Below are 12,510 nucleotides of genomic sequence, written 5' to 3'. Positions count from 1 at the left end.
AAGGGAAGTACATGATGAAGATCAAGATAAAAAAAAATCTAGGAGAAAAATAAAGTAAATATATGATGCAGAAGATTAAAAAAAGTAGAAAAATATGAACAACCAGTAAACGAAGATACATGATGTAAGAGAAAAAAATATTAGGAAGTAGGCAAATTAAAAGGTAATAACATAAGTGTATAAAGAAAAAAATGCTGATAAAGAAGTAAAAACATCAGAAAAAAAGGTGAAGAATAATAATAAGAGATATAAAAGTATAATGCAAGGAAGAAGAAACAAAACATGTGAAATTGATGCTGCTGTTGATGTGATGATGATAGTGATGATTATAACGAAAAAGAAGAAAAGAAACAGATAACAGGGGATATGAGGCTATGTTGAATGGGAGATTATGTTACACCTGTATTCTGGTAATTTTCTTGCGATTACATGTTCCTTAGCTGAAATAATGGCCAGAGAAACGACCTCTGCACGGCGAAAAAGATTTGTAGGTGAGACGACCCCCTGAGATCCGAACGGTAAACTAGCTCGCTATTTGCACTGAATTATATAAATAGAATGACGCACGTGAACCTGAGTTGCAAGCGAATTGCTTTTGCCTTTGAGCGGTGCTGAAATATCAGAAATTTCACAGAAGTGACGAGGGCAATAAGCAAACTTTTGAATGCGTTTCATTCTGAGACGAGCCGTATCGAATTAACAGTACAAATGATAGATTTATTGGCGAAGGAGGTGTCACGAAAAAGACCAAGTAACATTTAATAAAATAAAATAGAAATAGTGCTTGTTCAAAGACTCATGACTTTCGGGCATAGATATGGACGGTTTTAGACAAAATCAATAATTGCTTTGCAACGAGTGTAAAACTTGCATTTGCCTTTTAACTGTTGCAGAAGTATGCAAAAAATGGATAACAGTTCTTATTACACGTCTTATTATTTAGCAGGTAAAACAAAAGTTTAGTCTTGTAAGAAAGAACAATTTGCAAAAGAAAAAATGTTACACTAAAATACTTTTGACATTACAATTGTTTATAATGCTGATCAAAAATTGTATTCTTTAAAATTGACAGAAAAGACAAATGTACAACGGGCCTATTAAAATTGTGAATTTAAATATTTTTTTTACAATGAACCAAAAAAGTTTCATGCATCGAGTTACTAGTCATTTTATTGTAATTTGGTGATGTTGTAATTGTAATATATATGTATATACATACATACACAAACATATACATATATATATATATATATATATATATATATATATATATTGCATGATTCAGCCACTCTGATGAGTCGCAGACGACCAAACACGTGTCGGTGGATAATTGTATTTTAAAAACAATATATATGTCGCTCCCCCTGTGGGAGTACCAAATTGGTTAAAGGCAAAATCATTCCCAGCTCGCATTTAGGTAAAAATGCACTTTTGTAAATAAATGAATTCATTCAAAACGTATCGCAAAACAAAAACAAAAACACACACACACATACACACACACACACACACACACACACATATATATATATATATATATATATATATATATATATATATATTAGTGTTTGCCTAATTAATCCGAGAAATCGACAAATTTACGGGTATCAGAATAGAGAAAATTGCCATTTTTCCAATGCCAAAACGATTCTTTTAATTTTCCTTTTTATTTGATTTTGTTTGAAGCAAAATCTTTCATTGCTGGTAATAATGATAAAATAATAAATATTTATTGATTTTAAATTACCAGTTCAGTTAAACTATATAGATCATCCTCCACAAGTGTATTTTTTACGTTTAGGAAAATATCTACATTTAAAAAAAAAAATTATTTTTATTTTTACAGAAATCCAGGAAAATAACAACTCGAATAACAATTAGTTAAATATTTAGAGATTCATAAAAAATCGGAATTAGAATCTGTAATTGTATCGGAATCGGGAATTTAGTACGGAATTGGTAATTGTATCGGAATCGGGAAAAATATTGAAATCGTCCCACTACTGATATATATTGCGTATATTTAGGCAGATTTTTTCATTCATTACAGACATTGTTAAAAACATAAGTCAACACGGAAGAAGCAAGTGTTAGATAACTGTTATGAGAATAATCATGTCAGTTCGCTATCTGGTCAAATCTGGAGATAGTGAAAAATATCAGAGTACCTTTGCACCTAGCGGTTGTGTTAAATAAAAAATACTGATTGGTTAGTTTGTTTTGCAGTGAATCCTCTATATACAAATGTACTAACACATAAACACATTTAACTATTTATCGCTAGATATTACAATATTTTATAACATAAAACATTACATAACACATGTAGCCAGTGCAGAAATCACTATATTATAAATAACATCAAGTACACTTTAAAATAAAAGTGCCATTATCAACGCTTAGACCATCCATTTGACCCCAATTGAAATGAACGGCTTTTATTTTTTAATACGCTCCATGTTTTGACAAGCTACTTGATCTGACTTCACTCCTGATCTGCAATGGAGCACATACATCGAAAGTTTCCAAAGTCGCTGGAAAAATAGTTGGATAATACTACTGCTCCAATAGATATCTAACTGCCGATCCATTCCTCTACCTGTATAAGAGTCAAGTGTCCTGAGATAGACTATTGTTACCACACCTTGACAGGAGCTTCTTGGAGCACCCTATTCTGCTTTGTCAGAGTTCAAAACCGACTTCGTATCCTAGTAGGTGATACCCTTTCTCTTCCCTGCAACATCTTTCACATAGAAGATGCGTTACGAACCTTTTTCTGTCCTATCATTAGTTCTCTGGTAAGTGCTCGTCTGAGCTCCAACATATGGTCTATCCTGTCTAATCTTTCTAAAAAGCACTCGTCTAACCAAAAACCACTATAAAAAAATTTCTATCAGTGTCTAAACCTAAACCTGAGTTTCATGAACAAAACTTATATCCTAAAACTGTCTGCCTTTGAAACTCTGTTCTATTAGTCTGCTTTCCAGCTGAATACAATATTGCACTTTCAAGTTCAATGTAAACAAATTCTTGTTGATACATTATCTTAAATAATCTAATTGTACCAAATTTCCACCACTAATGATTACTATGGTACTGTCCTTATTACTGCCGTACACACATCAACCTTTATCCTTGAGTGGCCTCCGGCCCTGATAAGTGGTGACCCTTTGTAAAAAAATAATTAGTTGTTTGTTTTTTTAAATATGCACACCATACTTGTTTCCATTTGAAAAAAAATATTCATCTTTAAGATGCGTCCAATCAATTTACACACTCGATGATACCAATGCGCTTGCATATTTATTTTTGAAATATCAACGTTTTTACTGATAGAAAATCAACAAAAGGCTGTCATAGAGAAAAGTCGTCTTTTTGTAGTCGCTGTGGCAACCGAAGTTTCATATCTTTCTTGTGACATGAACGAGAAAAGCTTCGATAACCTTTTTACCCAATAGCTGGTGTCCCTTACCATGTTAGTCTTTCATTCTATCACAGAGAGGTGACTGTGGTTTACCATACAGACTCTCGGCCTGGCTGTCCCAAGTTCGAATCTATTTCGTTCCACAATAATTAATTTTACTTAGGATGTTGCCAACCTTCACATGGTGCCTACCGTAATTCCCGATGCCTTTCCAGAAAGTATTTTGACTTTAAAAAAATATCGGGAAAACCAATGCAAACAATAGAGTCTTCTGATTCATAAAGTATGTAGGAATATACACTGTTGCGCAGTTTCCAGAAGTGCGGTTTAGCATAATCCGGTTATTTACAAAAGACAACTATTTCAATCTCTTTTCTTACTGATAAGTCGTCACTTATCAAGACTTTCAAAGAAGCATTCGATGATAAAAGTTAAAGAATATGTTGAATGATGACCGCCATCATTTATGGATTTGAAACAGTACATTAAATAAACAGAAAAAATATTTAAAGATGACGGCGATACAAGTATGTTCACGTTAGATTTGAAGAAGACCATGCTGGAGCCGGGTTGAAAGCAGACCTGTGCTAGATTGTTCCGCAAATGGTCTAGAAAAGAAACTTTGTTCATGGAAGTTCTGTTTAGATTTTAGTGAGAGATACGGGAGTTATTTATTCTAATTGCAGCCAGACGAGTTCTTGTGAATATTTTACAGAGGTAAGAGATTGGAATTAAATCGATCACCTACCATGAGCATAGAGATACGGTAAAAAGTCTGGCATCTGGCATAATCTCTTCTTTGTGAATGTTGCTGTACGGATCAATATAGTTCATCTCTTTTTTCCTCGCTACGTACCACGAAAGACTTCCTCTATGATTCAACTTCCTGTACACGTAGCTTTCGATCCTATTCTCAACTTCAATAGGATTTTCTAGTCACTTTTTAAATTTTAAACTTGGGTGAACAGTGAGGGCTTTTAATCTCATGGTTATGCCTCCTCATCTAGATATTACTGTTTTTCCAAAGTTTATAGCGACAGATCTAAGAAAATACGATTTCTAAGTTAAACGTGATAGGGCAATTACAATGCCATTATAGACTTAAGCATTAGAATTCCAAGAAAATTCTATTACAAACTGAAATCAGTCCGACACACAGAACATCTTAGAGTGATGCGTTGATGAATTTAAACAAGATGTTTGTATTTAATCCTGACGTTTGCCGATCTCAATACAAACAGTAACGTAACTTAACGACCGACCTATACATTATAGAACAAAACCTCACTAAATTTTAAGCAAACATGTTAAGTTCTACATATTTTACATCGGTTCGCAAGCATAAGTTAAAAATTATTATCAAAGAAAAGCGTCGGGCATGTTGCAAACGTTATATTTAGCTAGAATCCTTTTATATTAAGTATACATTATTTTTTGGGTGAATCTATTTAACAACGTGAAATACGTGAACGAAACGGGATCAGTATTTCGTTTTATATTGGTTTTACCTGAAAAAATCCCTTGTAATGCCATTGTGATAACAGTGATTTCTGTTGAGGGTGGGGCGTTCGTCCGGGATGTAGTACAATATAATAACATAAGCATGACCAAAACGGAAGGAAGGAGGGAGTAAGTATTTTTTGCACAGTCTCTCGTTAAAAATCAACCAAAAATCAACTAATTATCCAATAAATACGAAATTTTCACCAATTATAAAGTGAATAATGAACTTGATAACGGTGTACTTTTTTCATAATCGCTAATTATATATATATTTTACCTACACCACTTCTTCTTTATTTGTGATTAAAAATATCCTTAAAAACTCAACCTAAACTGAACAAAATGTATTGTATTGTGAGGAGCGTGAGGTTCGTAGATAAAAAAAACCCCAAAAAACTGCGCACGTATCAGATTTTAAGATTGAAAACTCGAATTTTGAATGCGTTTAAGTTTTAATCTTGTGTTTTGAAGTGTTTGATTCGGTGAATATGTTGATAGTTATTTTTTTTTCAGATTAGAAAAAATATATTTTCATTATTTGTACGAAAAATACTATTTTGAAATCTTTGAAAAATAAATTAATAAATTTCTTTCGTGAGCTTAATATTGCGAATATACCGTTAAATAAGAACCGCTTTAAATAATCAATAATAAAAAAACAATTGATAAATAATTGCGCATTTTGATTAAAAATACGATAATTTCTTTCGGCAATTAGTCAATATATGATATTATTTCAGGTATGCTAGACCATCTGGCTTACGAACAGTTATTTTGTCCTCCTTTTCATTTTGGCCGTGATTGCGCTTGACATAGTTTAAAGTGTCGGACTTGCATCTACCATACTCTCTCGTCCAGAAACACTTGGTCCTGATAGCAAAACAGGGTTAAGACGACCAAGCGTGAGACTAGATACAGGAGTTGTCTTCAACACATACGGCGCCTAGCATTCCCAAAATGGTGACCCATCTTGTACTGGCAATATATATATATATATATATATATATATATATATATATATATATATATATATATATATATCGCTTATGAAAAAAGAATGAATCCCTTATAAAGTTTTTGTTTTACTTCATAGTCAACACAAAAATACATAAAAATTTACGGGACTAAATTACTTTAATTTAGTCCTGTAAAGGTTACCGTAGTTCCTTCCAGACTATCATTAGAATGAGATAAAACATGAATTGTTTGAAATTAAGGTACTTATGTTATATTTTAACATAGTCTTACGGCAATTCATGCTAAATCATTTTTAGACAAAAAATGATTTAAAAACATTTTAAATGTGTCATCCATCGAAATAAAAATGGCGGTTAATAGTGTTTTTTTTTGTTGAAAATTAAAATTCTATTAAAATAGTAGAAAATCTTTTATAAAATTCTGTTTGTCATATGATAAAATTCGGGCTTTTATCTTTCTGGAAAGAAGTTGCTCAAGAATAATTGAGTTTAATAGAGTTTAATTCGTAAAAAAAAGCAAAACAAAAAAAACAAACAATTTTTTTTCTATTTTCTAGCCCTGCCTATCATAACAGAAGAAAATTCAATGTTTTTAAAAATATCAGTTATTTTATTTTTATGCATTTTTTAATGCAAATACTGAAGTGATAAGTTCATGAAATATTTTGAGAAACTTTTGTTCACGCTTCATACAAAATTCCCCCTTTAAATGTGGCTTTATGATTCTTCTCTTCAAAGTCCTCTAACGAAGATGGACTGCGGGTGTTCGATAAGATTTACGTCTGGCGGATTACTTAGCCGTGGAAGATATTTGATTGTCTTTTATTCCAAATGATCATGTTCTTAACGGTGCAGAAATTACATGATTAAAAACGTATAGGACTGTATTAAAATACACTAGACGGCTTTCAAATTAAGGATGAGTAGTTTTTCGGTATAACCTATTTAACAAACACTTATAATACGTAAATAAAATAGCAGATATATTCAGAGAAGCATTTGAAATATGCAAATGTGTTTTGTTCAGAAAATGATTTAAAAATAATGAGGTTTTAGAGGACAAGATTCACTAAAAAAGAAAAGCTAATGGCCCAAAAATGTCAGCAATATGACCTTCCTTGTTCGAAAACTTTATAGGCTAGGTTCACACAAGTATTTTAAATATGAGCAGACATATATTTTAACGATTAAATACAAATATATTTATCCAGCTTAATCAAGAAACGACATTGGCCGTAAACGAATATAAATAAAGAAACAAACCACCAACAACACGCTCTAAAATGATCATTAATCGAGTAACGTGTCGTTTCGAAAAACTCTAGCGGTGAACACACATTTAAGAACCTAGTGTCGCATAACAGTGACAGAGTTGAAATCGAAAAACTTTTGAACGAAACTAAAGTATAAACCTCAGTGTTTGTATTACACTAGCGAGATAAGGATCCGAAAATTCCATGTAGGAAATATGAGGTTAACTTCTCCAGTATTCGTACTAGTCTTAAAAAAAAAAAAGGAAAAACAGCATTTTTACACCAACAAAACAAACCAGTTTGTACTGAAAAAAAGATAACGAAAATCGTGTTGCATATACAGTGTGACCCACTTAAAAGTAGCCCGATCCCTCTAATCTTTCTCTAATCATTTTTTTTTTCAGATTAAGCGGCCCACTTAAAAGTAACCCGATCCCTGTAATCTTTCTCTAATCAATTTTTTTTTTCAGATTAAGCGGCCCACTTAAAAGTAGCCCGATTCCTCTAATCTTTCTCTAATCAATTTTTTTTCAGATTAAGCGGCCCACTTAAAAGTAGCCCGATTCCTCTAATCTTTCTCTAATCAATTTTTTTTTCAGATTAAGCGGCCCACTTAAAAGTAGCCCGATTCCTCTAATCTTTCTCTAAACAATTTTTTTTTCAGATTAAGCGACCCACTTAAAAGTAACCCGATCTATCTAATCTTTCCTTTAACGACCACCTGGCACCACAAGACAAAATGCAAATATTTTTCCAACAAGATGGCACTACATGCCACACGTCTCCCATATCACTGACACGAGTTCATGACATGTTTATCGTAGAGAGAACAATAAGCAAAGGGTTATGACCACCACGTTCCCCGGATTTGTCATCATGCGATTTTTATCTTGAGGGAACTTCAAACCAAATGTTTATACAAGTAATCCTCACAACCTAGACCAACTAAAGGAGCACATTACCAAAGCCATCACCATAGATCTACAGGCAGTATCTGCAAACGTTGTTAAACGCGCCCAGAAATGCATAGATGTCAACGGGGATCACTTTCAGCATCTTTTATAACACTGCAAATAATTAAACAATGCTACAGGTATTGAGATTGTCGGACTGACTTCCTCATCTTGGTTGTTATAGTCACAACGTTTTGGCCGTTTTGCCATCCGGCCTTCATCAGGTGTTTGTATCGAACTGGGGAACCATTTGTAAGGAGTCTCGAACCCAACCTTTATTATTATTACGGGGGTACCGTGTTCGGACTCCAGCTAGGCTCTGGGACATAGTTAATAAAGGATTGGGTTCAAGACTCCTAAAAAACGGTTCCCCAGTTCGATACAAAACATCTGATGAAGTAGGACGGCAAAACGGCCGAAATGTTGTGACTATAACAACCAAGATGAGGAAGTCAGTCCGACAATCTCAATAAATGAAAACACCTCATCTCCAAAAATACAGACAATTACAATGCTACAGGTAATTTTAACAATAAAAGAAACCAAAGTATAAACCTCAGTGTTTGTATCACACATTTTTTAGGCTACTTACCACCGTGTATAACACAGACAGAAATACACTACAATTTTATCACTCAGAGTGAACTTATATGTAAGAACAAAGTCATTGTCTTCAAAACAGACAGAAAAACAACTTAAACAGCTGCGTAAACAAAATAAAATGTGAGAAAGAAAAAAAAATTGCCTTTTTTTGTTCGTCCACGACAGTCCGTGTAACGAAAAAATAGAAATACGGATTTTCGTGTTTCTTTTTTGTCTTTACTATTAAATATTTTAAAAAGCACTTGCTGTGTCGTGTACGTAGTTTCTATGAAAAAATATCTTTTTTTTGCTTGGTACTAGTTCTAAACATACTAAAACATTTGTTTGAACACAGTTTAAATAAATAAAAAAAACACTTGGTACATTTATTTTCAACCACTATCACCAAGCTGCTTCAGAACAATTAGTGAAATTGCAAGTACAACAAGAACAGCGACAACGTCAACACTTGGTTAAACTACAAATCCTGTCAGAGAAACAATCATTCGACCATCAAAAACATTCTAACGAAAAACTCGAACGTCTACAACCCCAACAACAGAAACAACTGATAAATCTACATGTGAATCTAGAAGAGAAGCAAAAACACATTTGGCAGACAACATCATATGGAAGAATTATTTGCTCAAGTCGAAAAAATAATGTGTCAACTGAGAACAATACTACATTTTACATACGATTGACAACTTCTGTTACACAGCCGGAATCATTTTCAGATTATTACAGACGATACGAAGAATTTTTTTTATCATAGACTGTCTCTCTCTTGAGCCAACCAGAAAAATCGCGTTTGCTATTAATTGGAGACTCTGAACATAAATGTGTGGATTTATTTTTACCACAAAAACGTCAGAACTATCTTTCGCCGACATAGTGGAGCTTCTGACAGAACTGTTTAGTCAAAAGTCTCTTTGTTCTATAACCGAAGAAAGTATCAGAACCTAGTGAAAAAAGAGGAAGATGACTTCGCAACATATGATGAATGAAGACAGCAACGAATTAAAACTGTCCGACTTTATTGCAGACAATTTTAAATATATTTGTGCAGGGACTGACATAACATCAAGTTGTAGAAATTAGAATGTGTGATCGGCCAAAATTAGAAAGAGAGCCGAGATTAACTCTGCAAAAAATTAACAAAAGTCAGAAATAAGAAATTATCAAAAAGACTCAAAAGATATTGGGTCTGGACTCGCGCATGAAAAAAGTAACCAAAGCGAAAACTTGAAAAAAATGTTCACACATATGCGGACACTTCTAAATAAGAATTTTCAGAAAGAAAAATTCCGTCTACTTGTGATGTACGTGTTAACTTGCATTGAGCTCGAGGCTGTCCATACCTGTCAAAAATGCTTAGCATGTAAAAACCGGACACAAAGTTCTCATTGCAGAACTTAAATTAAAAGTAAAACCCAGGTATATTTAACAGCAACTGAAAATAAAGGTTTACGCAAATATGTCAGAATAAAAATTCTGGTAAAAGAAATAAAAATGCAATTGGACTCAAAGTCAGACATTTCGATATTAAACTTAAAGAGATGGAAAAAATGAAACTGACCCATAATGCTTAGATCACACAAAGCAGCAAAGATCGTTAATTGTACACAATGCAACTTCGAAGAAGAATGTTTCACCAACGTGACATTATTTGAAAAAACGAACAAGTGAAAAATCTGTGTACTAAAAAAATGCTACGAACCTTCTGTGTTTGAACTGGATGCATGAATTTAATTTATGGAACCAGCCAATTAATAATTTTTGTAAAAACACAAAATATAACAGACGAAAGAGAAATTAAAAGGAAAGTTTCCTTGTTCTAGGCAACGAGAGGACAAACCGAAGGCGAAAACAAACCAATACCGTTGTAGATCGAACAAAAGTAACTCTTCCCTAACGAGAACAGCGCCTGGCCACAAACGAAGAAATCAAAAACGGGTAGAATATTCTATTGCTAACCCTAAAGTGATAACTCCCTCGTTAACCGACCCAGTCGTAAGTAACTATGCAACTACACGCGATTTTTACCGGATGCGAAAACTTCAATTCCACTGCAACAGATACTGCAACTCTATTTTCCCCAGGATTGGAATATTATTAACAGACAGTCAACGTCACTGAATGATATTACGTGCTTCAAATTAATCTTTCCCAAACGGGTTTTCACAATATGAAAGAACTGCCAAACCGCTTTTACCCGACCTCTTTTAAAAAAAAGACAGTTCATCGAATTAGCAGCATTAGTGGCAACCTTTTGGCGCAATATCACCCCTTGTCTGATGAATTATTACAATTGGAGTTCCGACAACTGTCATAGAAACAAGAATCGAAGGATGGCGTGTGCGTATTTTAAAAAAGTCACCGACACTCTAACTCAAAACCCGAAGGAAACGAAAAGGGTGACATATGGAAATTAAGATGCGGTCGAATTTGGGAACATAAAAAGCAGGTATTTCTTTCATTAGCGAGAACGTGTTTGTTGACTCGGAGTCGACTGAATGTACGGTTAATTCACGTGTCAATGGAAAGAAAAATATGGATTTTATACAAACATCGAAAAAGAAAAAGGACTGCCGTTTTATCGTGTGCTAAAAACATTGCGAACTGGAAGAAAAACTTAGTTTTTTGCACGAACATTTAACAGTGTTCGACAGTTCAAAGAAAAACTTTACCTTCAATACTTCATTGGTGCTAGAACAAGTTTATTGAACCTTGATTACTTGTGACTGAGGCTATCCAGGCAAGTAGTCAATTGTTTCATCAAATTCTCGCCATTAAAATGTGAGAAAATAGAAATAGGTACTAGTGCACTTATTGAAGCGAGCTATTTTTTTCAAATAGTATTTTCAAATTTAATTTAAGTTTTATGATATCTGTTTTTATTAAACTGTGAGGTTAAAATACAGAATAGGTACAAAATACCCGCCATGTTAAGGATGGATTTCTAAATAATAACGTTATTATTTCCGCATGGTTCAATAAGCGCACTAGTACCTAGAAATAAAACGTTTTTTCCCTGTCAAAAGAAAAATAAGTTTTAAATTTCGTTCTGAACAATTAATCCCCAAAGAAGTAGAGGCTACTGAAACCGTCTACGACATATTTAAATTTAGAAGAAATACTTATACACCTTTCAGAAGTAATCAACTTGCGAGGAGGGTGTTATGGCGGACTGCCTTTGCTACCTACATATGAACTGATCCAGGCGTAATAAATACCGTAAGAAAAAGCCATATGGCGAGAGTCGATCTCTGGTGGACCAACCAAGGTTGTTCATTGGCTGGACGAACAGCTCTCACTTTTGTATGTCCATGTCAATACATTTTGGTAATTTATTCCCGTGTTCATTGTGACCCTTAAACATGGTTATAACAATATGCTCCCAGACAATAATTCATCTTCTCTGGTAGAATATTCAACCTAGTATTTAACTGGACACCAAATCATCTAAAGAAAGTGCACTATTCCCCATATAAGCTTACTTATTTGGAATTCGATTACTATATATATATATATATATTGAATATTTAGTCAAGATTTACTTAAAAGGATACGTAACCTATAGGAATATATACTCCGTCTTGAATGTTCCAATACATCGGTAAACACTGTATGGTTTTCGAGCTGAATAAACATGTTACATTGAATAAAAACACGAAAAATATATCCAGTTTGGTAGAAAAGTAACTTATCTTGCTTTTGATAACATTTATTTGTTATATATTTGTTTTTTGACAACGTTTTCGAATCTATGTGTACAGTAATACAAACCCAATATGTTACTTTGAATAAAAACACGA

The sequence above is a fragment of the Euprymna scolopes genome, chromosome 10, assembly GCF_053919585.1.
Source record: "Euprymna scolopes isolate OS-2025 chromosome 10, ASM5391958v1, whole genome shotgun sequence".
Lineage (NCBI taxonomy): Eukaryota > Metazoa > Mollusca > Cephalopoda > Sepiida > Sepiolidae > Euprymna > Euprymna scolopes.
The sequence above is the reverse complement of the archived record's forward strand: the minus strand, read 5'-3'. Positions refer to the sequence as shown.